Genomic DNA, 20,416 nt, shown 5'->3' with positions numbered 1-20,416 from the left:
TTGCTCCCCTTCTCCTGCTCACAAACAAACTGTGATCCAACCTCGTGAGAACTGAAATCAGGCCCTGTTCATGTCTTATTCCAAAGCAAGGCATAGTAACGAACAAGTAACTGGTACCAAATAAATGTGTTTGAATTGATTTGTTTTATTTAAATTGTGTTTTCCGATCCTCAAAGTTTAACCATCAGAAAGATATGATGTTATATAATAACTTTTATCCTGTCACTAAAAGAAGACTGTTTCAGTTTCAACATAATTCTAAAGAGACAATTGTGACGGCAGAAAAAGTGGCCCAACTATGGAAGTTCTCAACATCTCTGCAGAAAATAATGCTCCCTACTCAACCTAGCATAGAGTCGTGCGTTAAAGATAATTAGGTGATGTGCTCACTGACTCTGTCTTGTCCCATGAAAGAACATGACTACGAGAGCAAGACTAGCTGGTGCTTCAGCAAGGAGGAAGTTTAGATAAGCCAAAGGGCTATTTGCCCATCCTGTTCCATCTGACTTTTGTTTATGCCTGCTGCCATAAGTGTGTTCTGTAGGACCCTAGTCCTGAAATAAATATGCTTCAAAAAAGAACTCTATGGTCATATAAACTTGACAAATGCCACGAACTCCTGCCTCCCTCTACAGGCTCCACAAGCACATAAACATCTTAAAGAATCTGAAAAGTCATGCAACGCAGAAATGCATTTAAATTTGCTTAACTTGTAATTTCCTAGACTTACATGACCTCAGGACTCATATTGCATAATAATCTTTAACATTTTGTGGAGAGGCTCTCCTGTGGAACACACTATTCTATGCCAAAGACGTTTAAGTGCAGAAACCATGGGCTCACCATTTACGATTAGTCTAATTTTTCCAGTTCTGATGCCACACCCCTTTCATGTTTTACCAACTCTTCTAAATACAGCTACATAGAATTTCAGAGAGGAAAGTATCATCTTGTCTACCTTTGTATTAGAAATGAGAAAATGGAGTTCTAGACACCTTCATAGGCTTGCTTAATGCTGACAAGCCTGGCACATGAAGGAGACTGTTGGCTTGTTCACCAGTTTCACCATGTTCCACTCTACCAGGAGATCCAGACCCTCCTTCTCCCAACCTTGGGAAGCCATGCCCCAGGAACTGTCTCAGCACTCAGTGTACTTCAGCTTGTGTGTCGACTTATTGGTGTTTTGAACTTTTAGTATGAACTTGGGTATGAGGAGTCTTTGGTTTATTTGCTTGTTTGATCCTTACTCTGCAGTGATTTTTATTCCCCAAATCAGGTATTAGTTCCTCAAAGGAAATAAGCTTCAATTCTTTACCTGAAGCATTCTGATGGAAAATATTTGTGTATGGAAATTTGGAACCTGTCTGAAACTTTAAAACCCTGCCTGACCTGTTTTTGACCCATTCTCTTGATGTATAACATTTATATTTGATAATTTACCCAATGTAATGTGGACAAGTAGTATCATAAAGATATTCATCAGGGTATTTTTAATGGAGTAAATTAGAAAATCGCTAAAAAGCAAAGAATAAGTATGGGTCAAATAAACTATTGCATATCCAATGTAATGATTCATAGCCACTAAAATTACATCCATAAGATTGCTTACTTTCATGTAAAGATATTAATACATCATTGACTGAAAAAAAGGAAGGTTAAAATGTTAAAAAGAAGGTTACCTTATGACTCCAATTTTTGTTTTAAAAGAATATATATACCACCTATGTATAAAAATCTCATCTGTATTCCCAGCCTAGATCTGTTCTTAGCTCATAGACAGTATTTAAATACCATTGAATAAATAAATAAATAAATAGAAACAAACCTGGAAGTCTGTACAGCAGAATGATAACACTGTTTGGTGGCATGGCAGTCCATATTTTTCTCTTTTGTGTTTATATTTCTTTCATACAATAAACCCACATAAACTTTGTAATAAGAAATTTTTTTAAATAATAAAAACACAGGTGCTCAGTTAATATCATTTCCTAGCAAAACAATAATCACCATTTAACCCACTTTGTATGAGGTGCTTCTGATGTTTAAATGGAGATGCTCACATCTCATTCTGTTTCCTCAGGGCTACTGTGGAGTTCTGTCCAAACCAGGCCCCCACCGTCCACTATGCCTGTATTATTGACTATCATTTTTAAGTGGCTCAGACTCTATGTTCAGAATTTCCCAAATGCCTGAAGAATAACTGCCCACACACAAACCCCACTGCGCTCAGCTTGGCAGGGCTCTCTCAGCACGTCCTGTATGTTCCAGGAACATGTTCTATAGAGAAAAATGGCCCCCGGGAGCAACTGAAGCATGTGTGTAGGCACTTAGAATTGACATACTGTGGAATGATCAGGAATTTATTTGGATAAATAGCCTGTAATATAGTCGAAGTTCTCATAATTCTGAAGTCAATGATGCCCTCGGTGGTTTTATTTCCCTCACTTGAGAGACAATGGGATTCGCATAGACTATGGATTTATTCATTAAATGCTGAGCCTAAGAATGTGCCATCACCATCCTGTTTGAGGACAACTGAGCATGGTTCCTCTTGGCAAATAATGTGAACACAAAATAAACGCTGCAAGCTATCTTTGCTCCAGTCTTGCCTGTGAGCAGCAGCAAGTTCAGCCGCTGCTGTGCTGAAGTAAGGTTCTGCTCAGAAAGCTGTCAAGTGCTCAGGCTGCAGTATTTCACCGTGGGACGCCGTACCATCAGAGGCCCTTGCCAACGCATTCTGAAACTCCTCTACCGTGTGCTCCAGAAAAATAGGCACAAACTTCCCTCCAGCGTATGAATTCTGGACCTAGGGAATTCTGGTTTCGATAACTGATAACTTTTAAAAAAAATTTTTGAGTAAGTGCCTTAACTTCTCTGAGCCTCTGTAAAAAGGGAAACTATCAGTAGCCATCTCATAGGGTTGTTGTGAGGGATAAATTCCGTCATGTTTGAAATGTACTTAAACGTGACTAGGAAAAAGAAACCTTTAAAAGTGACCAGCATATATTAAGTGCTCAAAATGTGAGTTCCTCTTATCACAATCATCATCATCATCACCATGATTATCACTCCAGAGAAGGGGATGTAGTTTTACTGTCTCGGTGGTGTTTCAGTTGACATTTCCAGCCTGGGTTAAATACTACTGGAAAAAAGAAAGAAACCTAACAAGAGACAAATAAAGGCAGGAGGAGGAAGTGAAAGAGGTATGGGGAGGAGAGGTCAGAAATGGAAGGAGAAATATCAAGACCATTGAAATATTGTCTCGGGTCCTTGGGTAGCTACACCTGCCTTAAGTAAGACAAAGGGCAGAGCTTGGCGGGAGGGTATTAACCAGCTGAACATGAGCCAGATGGCTACAGCAGGTTATTCTAAGGCAAGTGGGGCACATTTTTACAGTGATGCAGACTTCTTCACCTGTGCAAGATAATTTTAAATCATGTAGCCACAGTCCTAAATAGCTCCACTTTATACCCCTTGACTTTCTTTACTGGTGGTGGGTGATGGTGACGTTGGTGATGATGACGGTGACAGTAGCAGTTGCTGTCAGTTACTGAGCTTCTATGAGAAGCCACATTCCACATTTTACAGGTGAAGACATTGACTATCAGAAGGTAGAACCAGAAATCAGACAATCTCTGGAGATATCCACCATGGACATACACACGTGTCCACATGTCTTCAATCCTGGGATCTTTCAGCCATACCATTCTGTCCCTCTCTTCTCCCCTCCACATTAAAAAAAAAAAAGTCGGTTTTGTGGTTCTGATGATTTAGCAGATTGTTCTGTCAAGTGTATGAGAATAGGGGAGGGGGCGATGAGGACCGGATTACCTTGATCTTAGAAAGCACACAGGTTTCTTACCAGACACTTTTCAGTTATGCAGGACACAGACACCAGATTTCCCTGCTACATCAATTTCCCAAATATCAGGAATTCAGTGGGGACCCTTAGAATGAAGAAGCTTCCTACTGCCCCTACCAGTCAACTATCTAGAGAGCCATTTAACCCAAACTAATTTCTCTTAAACAAATACAATTAAAAGTCTGTGTGCCTGAGAGCATTTTTGGTTGTAATAATTTTTAGTGAATGATACTAATCACTTTCAGTACACTTCCTACGTGACATGCAGTATAGACCCCTTTTATATATTCTTGTCTTTTTAAAGTACCTTTTCTGTTTTTCTTACTCATCAAGGATCCCAAGCTTGAGCCCAACTTACTCACATTTCTGGGATTCAGATGTCTGGGTATGTCTTGTAAATATGTTAAGAAGCACAAATCTTGTTATTGGCTTAAATTTTGAACGTGTCTCCTGGGAGAAAATTTTGTCCTGAAAAAATAAAAAGGAAGAGTAATATGATCAGGAGCAAAAGCATTAGACATTGGAGAAAAGGACTGGTTGTTTTTCCACTTTGAAACCCAAATTATAAATCATTGCTTATTTAGTTGTTGCTAGATACAACTGTTTCTCAAGGTCAATCAATCAAACAAGTAATTATTGAGTAATTACGTGCTCAGTGTGTAATTAGTGCTGTAATTGGATATGTATAAAACTCGATAGCTGCTCCATTTGTTCCTCATCTTTGTAGACTCAGAATCCAGAATAGTGCCTGATTTATGTACATGATCAATAACTAACTGATGGATAAGGTAGTGAGTGAACAAATGAATCATCATGCCCTGGTGAATTTATACCCTGGTTGCAGAGGCAACACAAATGAGAAGCAGCAGCAGTCTTCAGAGAAGAGAGAATGCAATTGAGAACTGAATTTTGCACGGTGAGGTGGACTTAGTTAACACTTGGGTTCCATTTCTACTCTGTCTTTGACTTGTTCAGTGACTGTGCATGTTACTAAAATATGTGAAGCCTAACAGATTTCTAAGATATTTTCACATACCAAATTTTGATTTGATAAGAATGAGTTCTGAAATACCCAAGATTTCTCAGTTAGAAGACAGTGAAGACTGGAATGGTAGGGGAAGGCTTCAGTGAAGAATACTTGATACAGGTAGGATTTTGATTGGGTGGGAGAACAAGAAACTAGGGTTGGTTTCCTACCATGTAGCAGATGCTTATACAAATATCACCTTGTCAAGAGGTAGCTTAAGCATCATTTTTAGAGGTAATGAAATTAGGAAAAGAAAGAGACAATATCTCCAGTTGAGAGTAGAGAAATACGGATTAGAGCCAGGACAGTCACACTGTAATGCTTTTGCTCTTTCCTGGTCACTCCACTAAGGAGACCAGGTGAGGGTTTGTTACATAAGATCCTAGAAATCTGGTATCATATTTTCATTGCTTTTGCAAATGAACCCTCTTAGCAAGGAAAAATTTCTCACCAAATTTTTCATCAAATTTTCCATCTGTGGCAGATGATGCTAGTTGCTTCTTCAATATCTATTCTCCCTTTCTGTTCTACTAGGAGAAGTAAATATGCCAAGTTAATAATATATAACTCCCCAGACTCACTTGCAGCTAGGGGTGGCCACATGGCACACTTTTCCCCAATGTGCTGTAAGTGGAAGTATACTAGTTGGAATGTCTGGGAAAGCAATTATTTTCCACAAGGATGAACTCACCTAGCATTTTTCTTTTGTGTTTAGCACTTCACACCTCTTACTATTTGAAATTCAGATATTGCCTAGAGGCAGAGGAGACATTCTGTAGGCATGGTGACAAAAGCCACATGCTGGGAATTATAGTGCAGAATGACAGAGAAGAGATGTAGGTTGTTAGCTGCACTGTGAAACCTCTGTTCCAGTCTGAACAACTTACTGTAATGCTTCTTATTACAAGAGAAAACACAGCTAACTTACAGCTAACTGATATACCAGTGTGGACGATAGTCTGTTCAGTCAGTACACGTTTTTGGTTAGATGTCTCCTCCAAATCTAACTCTGTAGATACTAAGAAAGTTGGAGAATTTTAGACTTTAACCAAAAAAAAAGTGGTTTGGTCCCTTTATTAATTATATATATATAAAATATATAAATATATATATAATATATAATATAAATAAATTCAATCGGAGGGGAGAACCCTTGACCTGAGATGATGTGAGACTCTATATTTATTCTATCTCCTTAATGTAATTACACATTTTGTGGAGAGATGGTCATACGACTGATAGAAGAATGCTGCTCTGGCCCCACTTGGTGATGGAATATATTACAGAATATGAACTTAATTCCCTCTCTAAAGTCTACAACCCAAGGATCTTAGAATGGGGACTTTGTATTTTAATAGTTTCCCATTACTTTTTCTTAGTTTGTAATCTTTGGTTTGTACCAATATTGTACTTCACGGGAAAAAAATTGTTCTCATCTCTCCTCTGGAAGAGTTCAAATAACATTAGAGTTATCTTTTCCTTATGGATTTGATAAAACCTGTTAACTTACAAAAATAAACTAGTTTTTTGAAAACTCATTCAGTAAAGGGACCCATGAAATAAACAGTCGAAGTTCTCTACTTCTGCCTTCTCAACGTCTACTCTTTAATACTCTTCTGATCACTGGATCACTGTTTAAAAATTTGATGTGTATTTTTCCAGAACTTTTCCTATGCTACATACAAAATAACAAAGAAGGGGTTAAGAAATAAAAACAGTCAAATTTGTTAGTGGTAAAAAAAAGAGACAGTCAACTAAGTTAAATTGTTAGGTATCTTGTGGTGGTGGTTTCACAGGTAACTGCATCTATCAAAATTCATCAAACTGTACATCTGAAATATGTGTAGTTTACTGTACAGAAATTATACCACAATAAAATTGTTTAAAAAAACCCACAGTCAAAAGAACTGAACAAAAACTTTCTGAAAGACATACAAATAGCCAATATGCACGTGAAAACATGCTCCACATGTTTGGTCCTTAGGAAAACGCAAGTTAAAACAATGATAAAGTAGCTACTTAATGGCTAAAGTTAAAAATACTTGCAATCCCGAGTGCTGTCAAGAACGTCCAGCAGCTGAAATGAAAACAACAAACTACTGGTAGTACGACATGGATGACTCTCAAAAACAACCTGTGCAGAAGAAGCCAGACACTGCAGAGTGTACAGAGTGTGACTCTGTTTGTACAAAATTCCAGAAGAGACAAACCTGACTTGTAGCGTCAGAGGGCACCTCAGCAGTTGCCTGGGGCTTATCTGAGCCCAGTCCTGAAGGGCACCAGAAACGTGCTTGACCGAAGCTATTAGACTTCCATTCAATCTCAGGCGGGTTCTCCCTTCACCCACATCTCTGCATTAAGGTGGGAAACGTTCTAATTCAGTGGGTCTTGATTCTTGGTCCGTGAACCAGTGTGCTGTGAAATGAGGGAAAAAAAAAAATCAGACAGGTGGGAAGTTTTTCAAGGTGCTAAATTTATTCAATTGTAAGTGACTATTCATTATTGTGAAATTATCTCCTTGTAATTTGGTGTTATAATACCTATTTTATGCAACGGTGACAGTGATGAAGTTGAACTTTTAATTGTCCTTGTTTGATAAAATAGATATATAACAAATCTGGATATTAAAACAAGAAGAAGAGAAAGAAGAAGAATAACAAAAAAAACTAGAATTTTTGACTACAATCAAAAGTTTTATGCTCAAGTAGACATATTATAGGAAATTCTAGCATATTAAACAGTGAGAACTGTTTAATATTTAAAATATTTAAAAAAATATGCTATTCAGCAAAAAAGTGACATCTATGAAGACGAGTATAGTATTTGAAAGAACAATTCACATAAGTGTATAATAAATACACAAAATGATTCCTAAACCCACTAGTAATTACAGAAACGAAAATTAAAGCAACAATATGATACTACTTTATAATCACCAAATTAGCAGAAGTTGGAAGGCAGGGAAGGATAGGGGTGGATGGGGCTGGTGGTAGAGGCATCTTTCTACATGCAGAGCTAATGGGAATGTAAAATGTTACAATGCTGGAGAGAAGCTGACAGTTACCTATTGAAATAAGTGTGCCTGGACTCTACGGCCCAGCTCATGAAAATCACAGGGCAGGGCATGATGGAGGATTTTCACAGCACCACTGCTTCTTTTAGCAGGAAATGGTGGGCAACCTCAGAAAATGGCCAAGTAAAATGATGTATGTGCATATGTTGGAACGCAGTCAGCAATCATGAGCTAGATTTACACTGGATGATATGAATGGTCTCAAAAATAGTGATGAATGAAACCAGCAAGACTCATGATATGTAACAACAGTGTTTATGCAAATTAAAAACACATGTAAAAACCACTATCCAATTTCCAAGGATGCAATACATCTAAATAACCACTGGGATGGAAAATTGGAAGGATGGGATGAAGGAAGGAGTGATAAAAGGGAGAATATTAATAAAATAAGAATTAAATGGAACAAGAAACGATCTTTAACATATTGATGATAAAAGTATGCTGAATTGAAAAATATGATTAATCTTATACATGTTGTATTTAAAAAATTAAAGAAACCAAAATAAATCAATACCTTAGGGTTCACATGGGAAAGAGAGAGGGTGAACTGTGACCAAGAGTGTCACTGATCAACCTGGCACTTCTGTAGATCACTACACAATGCTGTGTATATTTGTATGTTATTTACCATTATACTCTTATATTTTTCAAAATTTTGATTTTTCTAAATCCTTTTTTCAGCTAGTAACTCCTGCAAGGCAGATTCTCTGGTTCAAATTTTTCTATGATGCCTGACCCATTGTGTTGCAAACATAAGCCACCCAGTAATATTTAGCTCTTCTGATGAACAGAACCCAAAAGTGGGATTCTACAGGATGTAGCTTCCTTGGATACATCCTTAAGCGATTGCATCAGGTGTGTTGAAATCGCTGTACCTGCTATCATCCTTATAAAATAAGTACTCTCACGCCCTTCTATGTTGTTGCCAGTTTATTTTGCATTTTGCTGGTGAAAGTATATTTCCTGTGCTAGATGTTTTGTAGCACTTCTACGGCTCTGTTATGCAGTGATACCTTTAGGTCCTCATAGATTTTCTCATAAGAGTTTTGATTCTATTTGAAACATGAAAAAAAATTTGTTTGTGTGCTATTTCTCTCACAGACAGACCTCTTATCCCCTTTCCCCTATTTTTCTATTATGTCCTGCAATGTTTTATTTCTGTTCTTCCTCTGTGTGTTCCTGGAGTGGCCATTCAAGTGGCTGGGGGCAGTGCAATGAAGGGGAAATGTTAGGCAGCCGTGCTTGCACTGAGTCAAATCCTGCCTAAGCTGGTTATTAATGGTGTGACCTTGGGCAAGTTATTTAGCTTCTCCAAGTCAGCTTTCTCATTTCCAATATGAAGAAAATAATACTTTGTAGATATGGTTTTTGTGGGAATTTAATAATGTTAATATGGAAAGTTTACACTATGTGGCTTAACATTTGAATACATCAGTGAGTGATGTATTCCTTGTAACACTATGAAAAAGTTGATGGTCTCGCATATTTAGTGTCCCCTCCTAAACAAATAATTAGTTAAAAAAACCTTTTTTTAACAATGAATAAGTAGAGAGACTCGCCCCACTCCTCAGCTTTCTCAATTATGAAGTCCTATCATGCCTTGAGACTTGTCCCATACTTGATACCTCAATCTGTAATTTTTACTCAGATTTCTAAGATAAGTTTAAGAAAAGGGTAGGCATCTGGAGGGAATGATGATCTATCTGGGCACTTTAATGGACAGTAAAACAAAGCTGAAAACAGAATTTATCTTCAGGATGTACTACAGTGTCTCCTGAGCTAAATCAAATAGTATTAGTGAGAGCTCTCAGTAGAATTTCTGTTCAAAACGGCAGAGAGAGAATGAGAAACTCACTCATAAAAGTGCTGAAAAGAAAGCACACCAAAGGTTTTCATAAACTTTTGGAAGACAGAAGGTGTGTAGAACCATGCTGACAGATGAGTCACAGAGGCAGACCTGCCACTGAGAACAAGCACAAGAGAAAATTCTCAGAGTGGGTAGCTGTTCTTCCTAGTGGAGGTGCCTGGATTTAGCTTACGTAGGGCTGATGTGAGAACAGGAAATAAAGTTGAGGTTATTGGTTAAAGAGCTGTTTATAGAATGACTGTAACTGGGGACCTCATGTCCTCCCCACCTTGAAATGGTCCTCGCCCAGCACTGCTTGTGTTGCCAGGGTTTGCAACTGGCCAGAGGCGAAAGATATGTTCCCTACAGGATATTGAGCCTCCCTTCTGTCAGGCAAGGACGCTCTCTGGCTTAGCGAAGCCCCAGGAACGGGTAAAGTGAACTCAATATGTGAGTTGGTTTCTGCTATCTAGAAGCAAGGATGATTAAAACTACCACCACCAGCACCATCACCACTACTTTGCCTTTGATTCAGTCCTTAAAGAGACATGAAAAACAAGAATGAAAAATGGTTCCCTCAGCAAGAAACAGTCATCCTTTCCTCCTCCCTAACCACTAGCAACCACTGGCCTTTTTACTCTCTCCATAGTTTTGCCTTTTCCAGAATGTCAATTACCTGGAATCGTACAGTATGTAGACTTTTTAGAATGGCTTCTTTCACTTTGTAACATGCACTTACGAATTCCCCCATGTGTTGTCATGGCGTGATAGCTCGTTTCTTTTTAGAGATGAATAATATTCCATTATCTGATTGTACCACAGTTTATTTATCTATTCACCTCCTGGAGGACATCTTGGTTGCTTTCAGGTTTTGACAACTATGAATAAACCTGCTAAAATTATTCTTGTGTAGGTTTTTGTGTGAACGTAAGTTTTCCATTCACTTGGGTAAACACTAAAGAGCACGACTGCTGGATTATATGGTAAGATTATGCTGTGTCTTAAAAGGAATGACTAAACTGTCTTTCAAAGTGACAACCAGCCATGAATGAGAGTTCCTGTTCCTCTTCAAGGGGAGAGGCGGTGGGAATAGGGAAGAAAGGATGGACCCTAATAACATCTTGAAGGTAAAGTATATAAACCTTATTGTCTACATGTAGGGGGTTGAGGAAGAGAATAAATGTTAGAGTCAATATTTGAAGGAATAATTTCTCCCAATAAACTATCTGGTTGCCCATTCTCCTCCCATCCTCCTACCTCCCAATTTGTAGGCCCACTGAGAATGAATGATTTGCTCAAAGTCACAGATCTACATAGTGGCAGACTTCGAATAGAAACCAAACCTTTAGGCACTAAGGTCAATAGTCTTGCCACTAATCCATGAGCCACATATGCTTCCAGGTATTGAGACAATTAGTTTGCCATTCAATATTTTGTTGAGGATCACCCACATATTAAGCAATGGGCACTATGCTAAGGGCTAGGATTACGGTGGTGAACACAATAGACATGCTACCTGCTCCCCATTTAACTTACTATCTGGTTGATAAAACAGTGGGTATTGGGATGGGAGGCTGATGCAATGATGGGGATGTGACGAGTTATTTTAAAGCACGTTAGTTTTGGACATGCTGGATTTGATGTCTGTGTTTTAGTCCATACAAATTGCCTCGTTCTCCCTGCAAACTACATGTACACATTTATTTATGTATATGTGTAGGTTAAGAAAACCTCCCCTAGGTGTCTTTTCAGATAAAGGAAAGAGAGAAGTGTATATAGAGAGACGGTTTACCACATTCGTTAAAAATACCCTTCCTGAGTTTGTAGCTATGTGACCTCTGGCTTGTGGAGAAGAATATAAGGTTGTTTTACCAGACGGAACAAAGTTGCAGGGTTTTGACATGATTTTTATCGTTACTGAGGTATGTCTTTCTTCTGTAAAGCTTGTCTTGTCTCCAGGATGGGCTATTTTTTTAGATTCATCTATCCTTTGGAAAGAGACAAAGCACAAAGGTAGTATCAGCTGTTTGCAGCCTGTACTCTGTAAATTGGCCATTAGCCAGGTTTCCTCATAGAGATAGGCAGTGTGATTTTTTGTCCCACCTTGTGTCAGGAATAGGAAAATGAATTGACTTGGACATGCTCTGGATGATTTTCAGCATGAAAACCGATATTCATAGGTTTAAAGTGAATTTACTCTCTAAATATTTGCACTCAGAAAAGTTTAGATGAAAACACTCTGACAAGTCAAAGACAGAACATTGAGAAATAATAAAATTAGAATCCTTCCAGAGAATTTAAAGAGACACATTGAACAAAATATTTGTGGGTGGACGAGGACACAGCTCTGAATCTGACTGCTTGACAATACTTCTGAGAGATTTTTCTAGCTTTTAAAGAAAATTTTTATGTTGAGGAAGAAGTTTGGGGTTTTTTATATGCACATATGATATAATCTACTTTTTTTTCTTCTTCCTTCAAATAAGGAAGAATAAAAATTGAGGAAAATTTTGAAAACTGGAATATTTCTTAGTTTACTAGTAGCATAATATCTTAAGACCTTTTACCATTCTGAGTATTGAATAATAAGAAATGGAATAGATCAGGAAATCAAGTGCTATTTGATTGTAGAGGAGAAGAAATATTTTTATTTCCTCTTGGTTTGCAACTTGAATTTAAAACAAAAACTAAAGAAAGGGAGGGGAAGAGGAATAAAAGGGAAAAGGGAATATTTGATAGATTTTTCTAAATCTTTTAAAAATTTTCTTTTTTGTTAGTTTAGAGAAACAGGCACAATTTATGTAGTACTGTTCTTCTGTGATTCTGATTTTGCCTATACAGAGATAGACCGTATCAGTTCTGGTTAATTTGATATAGAAGGTTTTCTTCTCCATATTTGGACATTATATTCCCATAAGAGAAAAAAGTGCTTTTATATTAAGTGAGATTGAAGAAACTTAACAAATGCCATGCAGTCACACATGAAGCAGATTGAAAAACACTTTTTATATTTCTTAATTACTGATTCTTATTTATAAGAGTAATTTTCTATTTACCAATTGTCATTAATCCTGATAGCTTTATGGTTTACTCACTCCCATAGGCCTGAGATAATGACTTTGGTTAACAAATTGTAATATTCCTACCTTTTCCTGGATTTGCCTCAGAAACTTGGCATTCTACAAAGTCTTGAATTGAAGGAAAGTTCTAACAAGAGAGCTTTCAACAGTCCAACAGAACCATGACCAAATTGTGCATGACCAAACCCCCCAGAGAATTGCCATCGATAACTAGGTAAATGGGAACCTCAGTAGTACAGCTTAGGGGTAAGAAGTTGAGCAGACTTAGTGAGGACTTCATTGTCTGGGAGTTTGCGGTTCCAAAGGGAAATTAGTGTCTCTCTTCATTTCACTGTCCCCGGAGCCCTAATCACTAGTGAAAACAGTATACTACATGGATTTACCAACATTTAACAATATTTCTCAGAACAAGTTTGCAGATTTTGCAAGAAATACCCCTGAGTGCTGCTTAAACGTACTTACACAGTTCTCTTATGAAGTCACTTGGCAAAGACTTGTTATGCTCTGATTAGCTTATTAGTTTATTCTGGATCTGATAGAAGAGTTTTGGGGCATTGTCTGTCAACTTGCTGGAAATGAGGACAGCAAATGCCTTTAAATTGTCTTTGCTCATTTAACCATATCTCTGCAGATGTTCACTATTTTAATATGTCTTTTATTTGGATAGTGCACTATTTGTGTAATCAAATAGAGATGTACAATTCTGAATAAATGGAGAGGTTTGTAAGTAGATTAAAATGCGAAAGAGACATACTTTCCCTGCAAATGAGTGTCAATCTGCATATCAACATATAATTAATTCTGAGTGTCAAAAGATCATTTCAGGCTCCCTAGTTAGTTCATGCAGTGATAATAAAAAATTACACAATATATAGTTCAGGAAGGCAGCCCATGATGATAGTTTAGCTTGTACTTAGGTTATTTACAAATGATCATAAATTACTTCTTCTGTAAGAATGGAAATACGAGAGAGCTATTGCTTTAAGGATCAAATTATTTTAAATAATTATGTAGAAATATTAGTGGTGTTTTCAAGAAGTACAATGCAAAACTCAACTCTCATTATTTTTTCCTTCCCCAACTCATGTTCACCCTTGTTACTTTAATATGAATGTTAGCGAGATGGAAATACAGTGCAGTAAAAAGATATTAGACTTCTGAGATAGACATAGGACTGTGGCACTGGAGAGCTCCAAGGTGTGCCATTTGTATAACAGGCTCTGTGAGTGGCGTTCCCTGGAATTGTGCAGTGCACAACATGGCTGACCATACACAGTGGCCTTGTGGTAGAGTAATGTCGGGGGCCTAATTAAATAGTGTTGGGCAAAGTTCTTGGCTCTCTTAGAATCTCTGTCCCTTGCCTACAAAATAGAGATATTTTACTTACAGATATGGTTCTTTTGTCAGTTACAAAGGAAATTACCTACCAGATGTGGCTCTTTTTTGAAGACAGGATTTTACAAGGGTTTATTCCCATAGCAGCACTGAACGTAATACTAAGCACAGAGTAGGTGCTTAATAACTTAGCTCTAAAAGTAGGTAAATGAGATGAAATCCGACAAGCTGATTAAAAGAGGGGAAATGATGATATCCACCTAGGGTCTAAAACTTAAAAGAAAGGAGAAATGAAATCAATTTGGAAAGATGGTCTAAACATTTATGTGGCACCTGAGCTCTGTTGATTCTACTGAATGTAGGTCTTAAAAAGGTAGGTGACACCAAATGGGTACATACCTACTATCAGAAGTTTGAGGTTTTCAGATATTTAAAACTAGTCCTGCTTATGTTTCATGACTAACAGCAAAACTAAATCAGAGAGTTTATGGTGCTTCAAAATTCTTTCAAAGTAATCCATTTTCCTATTTCTATTCCAAGCCATTTTTTCTAATACTATAGAAAAGACTTTTTTAATAATTAGCATTGGTACACACATGGGTATGCATGCACACACAGCCTACAGATTTCAGATACTTAATTTTTAAATGTTAATTTCCATCATGTACATTTTAGACTTTTACAAGAAAATATAAAGCAGACATTGAAAACTGCTTTCTAGAAAAAGAAAAGACATTACAACAAAGAAAAAGGTAGAAGAAAGTTTGTATAATTCAATATAATGAAAATAAAAGTGTAATGACAATTACTATAGCTATCAATCTTCAATAATTTGTGAAGAATCCAGCCTCAGATGCAGTGAAGCTTTATAAGATTTGTGATTACAGAGTGTAAAATATAACAGATGCTACAATATTTAGATGCCTGCTGGCATTTACGTTTTTCTCTGCACAGTTCATTTCAACTATATGAAAATTTTATGTGCTATATAAAAGTAGAGAAAAAGAAATTTATTTATAAAATAACCACAGGAGAATTGATAGCATTTCAGCAATGCGGTATTTGATTCTCTTTGACCAGACGAACTATGTGAGAAAGTGGAGAATTTGATGATACAGTATTATTTTCAGTTTTCATATGGTGGAAAATGCACAGGTCAAAAAATAACAGTGGTGTTGAATTTAATTACTTTCTCTGTGGTGTTCAGAGCTGACTTTTTCAGGATAAGAGCCCTACTGTTCACTGGAGAAATGGTTTCGTTTTGAGGATTGCAATGGAAAGGTATCGGCATTGGTGACTGGAGAAATGGCCAATGTTGTATTTCAGAGGCAAGACACTTGGGGCATAGCATTTTGTTTTTAAAAACACATTTTACAGGTTATTAAATATTAGTCTTCTTCTTTTAAAAAATCCTTTTACTATCTTATATGTTCACATTATAAATATGATTTTAAATTCCAGATGCTGTAAAATAAATAAAAAGCCAAATCCCCTACTTTTGCAGATTTGTGTTCCCTCTTTTAAAAGGTTTATTTATTTATTTTTTAATTCTTATTTTTTACTGAAGTCAACTTACAAAATTAGTTTTAAGTGTTATTTTACATTTTTTTCAGAAAAAAATATTTTTATTGAGAAAATAATGAAAAAAATTTCTAGATCTGCAAACTAGAAATCTAGAAGTCATTCTGGTACATCTTCATCTCCATCCTCCCCACACCCCCAAATCATCAACTTCTATCAGTTTTTTTTTAAACATTTTTTAATTGAGTTAGTCATTTTACAATGTTGTGTAAAATTCCAGTGTAGAGCATAATTCTTCAGTTATACATATATTCATTGTCATTTTCTTTCGCTGTGAGCTACTACAAGATCTTGTATATATTTCCCTGTGCTATACAGTATAATCTTGTTTATCTATTCTATATATGCTTGTCAATATCTACAAAGTTTGAACTCCCAGTCTATCCCTTCCTACCCCCCCTTTGCAACCACAAGTTTGTATTCTATATCTATGAGCCTGTTTCTGTTTTGTATTTATGTTCTTTTTTTTTAGAGTCCACATATGAGCGATCTCATATGGTATTTTTCTTTCTCTTTCTGGCTTACTTCACTTAGAATGACATTCTCCAGGGACATCCATGTTGCTGCAAATGGTGTTATGTTGTCATTTTTATGGCTGAATAGTATTCCATTGTATAAATATACCACATCTTCTTTATCCAGTCATCTGTTGATGGACATTTAGGCTGTTTCTGTGTCTTGGCTATTGTAAATAGTGCTGCTATGAACACTGGGATGCAAGTGTCTTTCTGAAGTAGGGTTCCTTCTGGATATATGACCAGGAGTGGGATTCCTGGGTCATATGGTTAAATCTAGTCCTAGTCTTTTGAGGAACCTCCATACTGTTTTCCACAGTGGCTGCACCAAGCCTGCATTCCCACCAGCAGTATAGGAGGGTTCCCTTTTCTCCACAGCCTCTCCAACATTTGTCATTTGTGGAATTTTGAATGATGGCCATTCTGACTGGTGTCAGGTGATACCTCATTGTAGTTCTGATTTACATTTCTGATAATGAGTGAACTTCTATCAGTTTTGTTTTCTAATATCCAATGAGTCTGTCTGTTTCCCTTCGTTACCATTTGTAACGGTAATGGTATGCTGTTATTCTCTCTGCATCTAAACTGCTAAAGCAAATTCATTTTCCATAATGTTTCCAAATGTAAATCTGACCTTGTTCTACCTATATTTATTTCAAAGGACTCTCATTTATCTTAGAATGAAAACCAACATTCTCAGCTATGCCCATGAGCGATGAGTTGGCTTTGAAACAGTCAACTTAAGGTCCATCTCCTTCTCTCTCCTGCTCTCTGCAGCTTCCAGTCCTCTTCTACACTCCTATGACCTGAAAGTTTTTTTTCTTTTCTTTTTTTTTTTTAAATTGGGAACTTTCCCTGACACTGGCAGTACTTCAAACTGAAATACATGTAACCATGGATGTGCATGAAGGTGTGTCATGCACTCTGATAATTTTAAGAGTCCATTTTCAGATCTACAACGCCCATAGGGATTTATTTTCTTTGCTACAAATGATCTGCCTGAAGAACGTGTCTGCAGGTGAGGCATCCCGCTGCTTCTCCCTTCTGTTTTCACTCTCACAGTCACTGTTTGCTTTACAAACAAACAAAAGAAGATGGATCTTTCATTCAAGCTGATTCTCATTGTGGAGCAGTGTGTCAGGTAGTAGAGTCTCTGGGGCACCAAGAGAAACAATTCAAACTATCAGCCACAATGAAGGCTTTGTTCATCATGGCACTATATCTTTTCCATTTTGATACATATTTCTGTTAAGGGGAAGTGGGAATTAGAAATGCAGTGTTTTGGATTAGAATTTTCTGGATTTGGATATTTTAGGGAGTGGGGGCACTAGAGATAGTGACAGTTTTTCTTTAACCACCTCATTTCTTTCACCTCCAACTGTTGTCAAGACGCATTGCTCCTGAGGGAGGGAGCGTCTTAGGAGAGCAAAAGCAAAGCAAGGGTTGGTAGAAACACTGAAGGCATCAGTATTTATTTCATCCAGATGGCAAACTAGGGGAGCTTCCTGCTTTACCTGTTTGTTGTCTTAATTTCTTTCTGTCTTTGTTTATCTACCCTATCTTAGAATACTCAAGTTTTGTTAAAAAAAAAACCATCTGGGAAATATCAGTTTACTCTGAATTGCATTTTTACCAGTTTCATTACTAAGAAAGACCCTGGGGATTATACTAGTTCACCTTTTCTGTGGTGGGTCTCTCAGTTACAGAAACATCTCTTCAAAATTTGATTTTTAGTTGGAGAGGGTATAGCTCAGTGGTAGAGTGTGTGTGCTCAGCATGCACAGGGTCTTGGGTTCAATCCCCAGTACCTCAACTAAACAAAAGGAAAAAATTAAAAAATGGATATATAAACCTAATTACTTCCCCACCATCAAAAAGTAAATAAAATTTAAAAATCAAAAGTAATCTTTAACAAAAATCAGGTTATCAATTCTTTTGAAGAAATATCCAGAAGTGGAATTCCTACCTCACATGGTAGTTCTATTTTTTAATTTTTAGAGACCCTCCATATTGTCTTTCATAGTGACCACACCATTTTACATACCTACCAACATTGCACAAGGATTCAGATTTTTCCTCATCCCCATCAACACCTGTATTTTCTGATTTTTTTGATAATGGCCATCCTAGACAGGTGTGAGCTCACGTTATACTCATTGTATACCTCATTGCAGTTTTGATTTTTACTTCTCTGATGATTAGTGATGTTGAGCATCCTTTCAAATACTTAACGGTCATTAGTTTGTCTCTTCTGGAGAAATGTCTATTTAGATCCCTTATCCACTTTTAATTGGGTTATTTATTTACTTTTTACTATTGAGTTGTTGGAGTTCCTTATAAATGAAGATCATAACTTCTTATCAGATGTATGGTTTGCAAAAATGTTCTCCCATTCCATAGGTTGCCTTTTTGCTCTGTAGATTGTTTTCTTTGCTACACAGCAAAGTTTGACATAGTCCCACTTAAAAATGATTGCTTTTGATGTTGTATCCATCTCTGAGAATACTGATGATAGTATGTTTTGTTCACCTTTTCTGCTCTTTGCATGGTCTATTGCCACTTGTTTTATTTTGGTTCTTTCACTTCAGTCTTCATCTTCCCTATCAAAGTCTTCCCCCACTATTTTGTAACTCTTGACTGCTCATATTTAAGAGTAGGGGGAAAGCTGCAGAAAGCTTTAGTGGGATGGTGGGACTAACTGACCATGGGATTCACTACAGGAAAACCTGGTCTGGCTGCTTTACTGAAGAGCCCCTTATATTCATCTCTTAAGGATTTCTCTCTTGTGCTGGTCAGAATCCCCAGGGAAGGTCCATCCAGTCTCCTGCTTGTAGGATAAAGACATAGCTGCTAATATTCCGGAAGCTGATGAAAAAACAGGAGGGCTGAGGGGATGTCAGTCTTCAGTAAAAATTCATCCCTTTAATCTCATTTTCAGTACTTTACCTTAGCATGCATGGTGACCCAAACACCCTCTGTTTAAGGCAAAAACAAACTCCCAGCCCTCTTCTGGAGTGGGGATGTGGCAAGGTCGGAGAGGGGATCTGCTTCTTTTGTAATTTTGGAACAATTCTTCCTTATTTTAGTTCCCTCTCATTCACCTCCACATCTGGGAGTACCTGGTGCCACTAATTCCTGTGACTTCATAGATAGTGTCATTTAAAACACTGCCTTAAATTTTAGCTTTCAGGTTTAGCAACCAGTGCCTCATTTGACATTTTTGTTTGTTTTCTGCTTCTGTTCTCACACTCGTTGACTTCTGCTTTCTAGAGTGAAGAAGTATATTGCCAAACCCCCCTTCTCTCTCACCCTCCTCATCCTTGTGAAATTAAACACATTAAAAATCTCTCTTCAGGGCACTCTGTTGAGGTTTCAGGAGATAGTGCATTTATATACGTATATGTTCAGTTTTCTGTCTATTTGGGACCTCGTTTGTCTTTAAAATTCTTGTTTTGTTGTTTTTCAGAGAACAAAATTGTGCGTGTTCATCCAAATCTGTCAACTGTTTTCAATATGTTTCAGTTTTGTTTTTTTTTTTTGAGAAGGCCTTCCATATACCAAGGTTAAAACAATTCTATTCTATTTTTTCTTACGCTTTTACTCCTTCTGGAATTTATTTTGGTCTGTGAAATGAGGTAGAGATCCAATTTTATTATTTTCAAAATATCTCAATTCTGTTTATTAAGTAGCTAATAATTTCCCAACTGATTTATGATGACATTTTTATCTTTAGAAAATTTAAATAGATAGATAGATCGATCCATTTTTTGGTTTTGTATTCTGTTTAACTTTCTAGTCTTCTGCTGAAATTGGAATATTTTCAATTAATATGGTCTTATGGTATATTTTCATATCTGAAAGATTATTCCCCATATTTCCCTTTTCAAAATATTTGTCTGGTCTTGCTTATTTCCAATAGTTGTATAGTTGTGCATTTCCAGTATTAAAAAAGTCATCCAAGCCTCACAGACATAGAAAACAAACATAGTTATCAGGGGGAATGAGGGGTAGGGAGGAATAAATTGGGAGTTCAGGACTTGCAGATACTAGCTACTATATATAAAATAGATAAACAAGGTCCTACTGTACAGCAC

General features: G+C 36.9%; 1 long non-coding RNA gene across 5 annotated transcripts in view; it reads right to left on the bottom strand.

Annotated features, from left to right (window-relative positions):
* The window catches only part of LOC140696348 (uncharacterized), a 314,939-nt gene that overhangs the window by 127,294 nt on the left and 167,229 nt on the right, over nt 1-20,416 (bottom strand). For all 5 annotated transcript variants that reach the window (XR_012072547.1, XR_012072544.1, XR_012072545.1 and 2 more), the window contains exons 5-6: nt 7,100-7,304; nt 4,225-4,330 (exon numbers count right to left, since the gene is read on the bottom strand). This is a non-coding gene — a long non-coding RNA (uncharacterized lncRNA). The remainder of the gene's footprint in view (nt 1-4,224; nt 4,331-7,099; nt 7,305-20,416) is intronic.

This window comes from Vicugna pacos, chromosome 5, assembly GCF_048564905.1.
Source record: "Vicugna pacos chromosome 5, VicPac4, whole genome shotgun sequence".
In the NCBI taxonomy this organism is placed as follows: domain Eukaryota; kingdom Metazoa; phylum Chordata; class Mammalia; order Artiodactyla; family Camelidae; genus Vicugna; species Vicugna pacos.
This window is presented reverse-complemented; position numbering and strand designations above follow the sequence as displayed.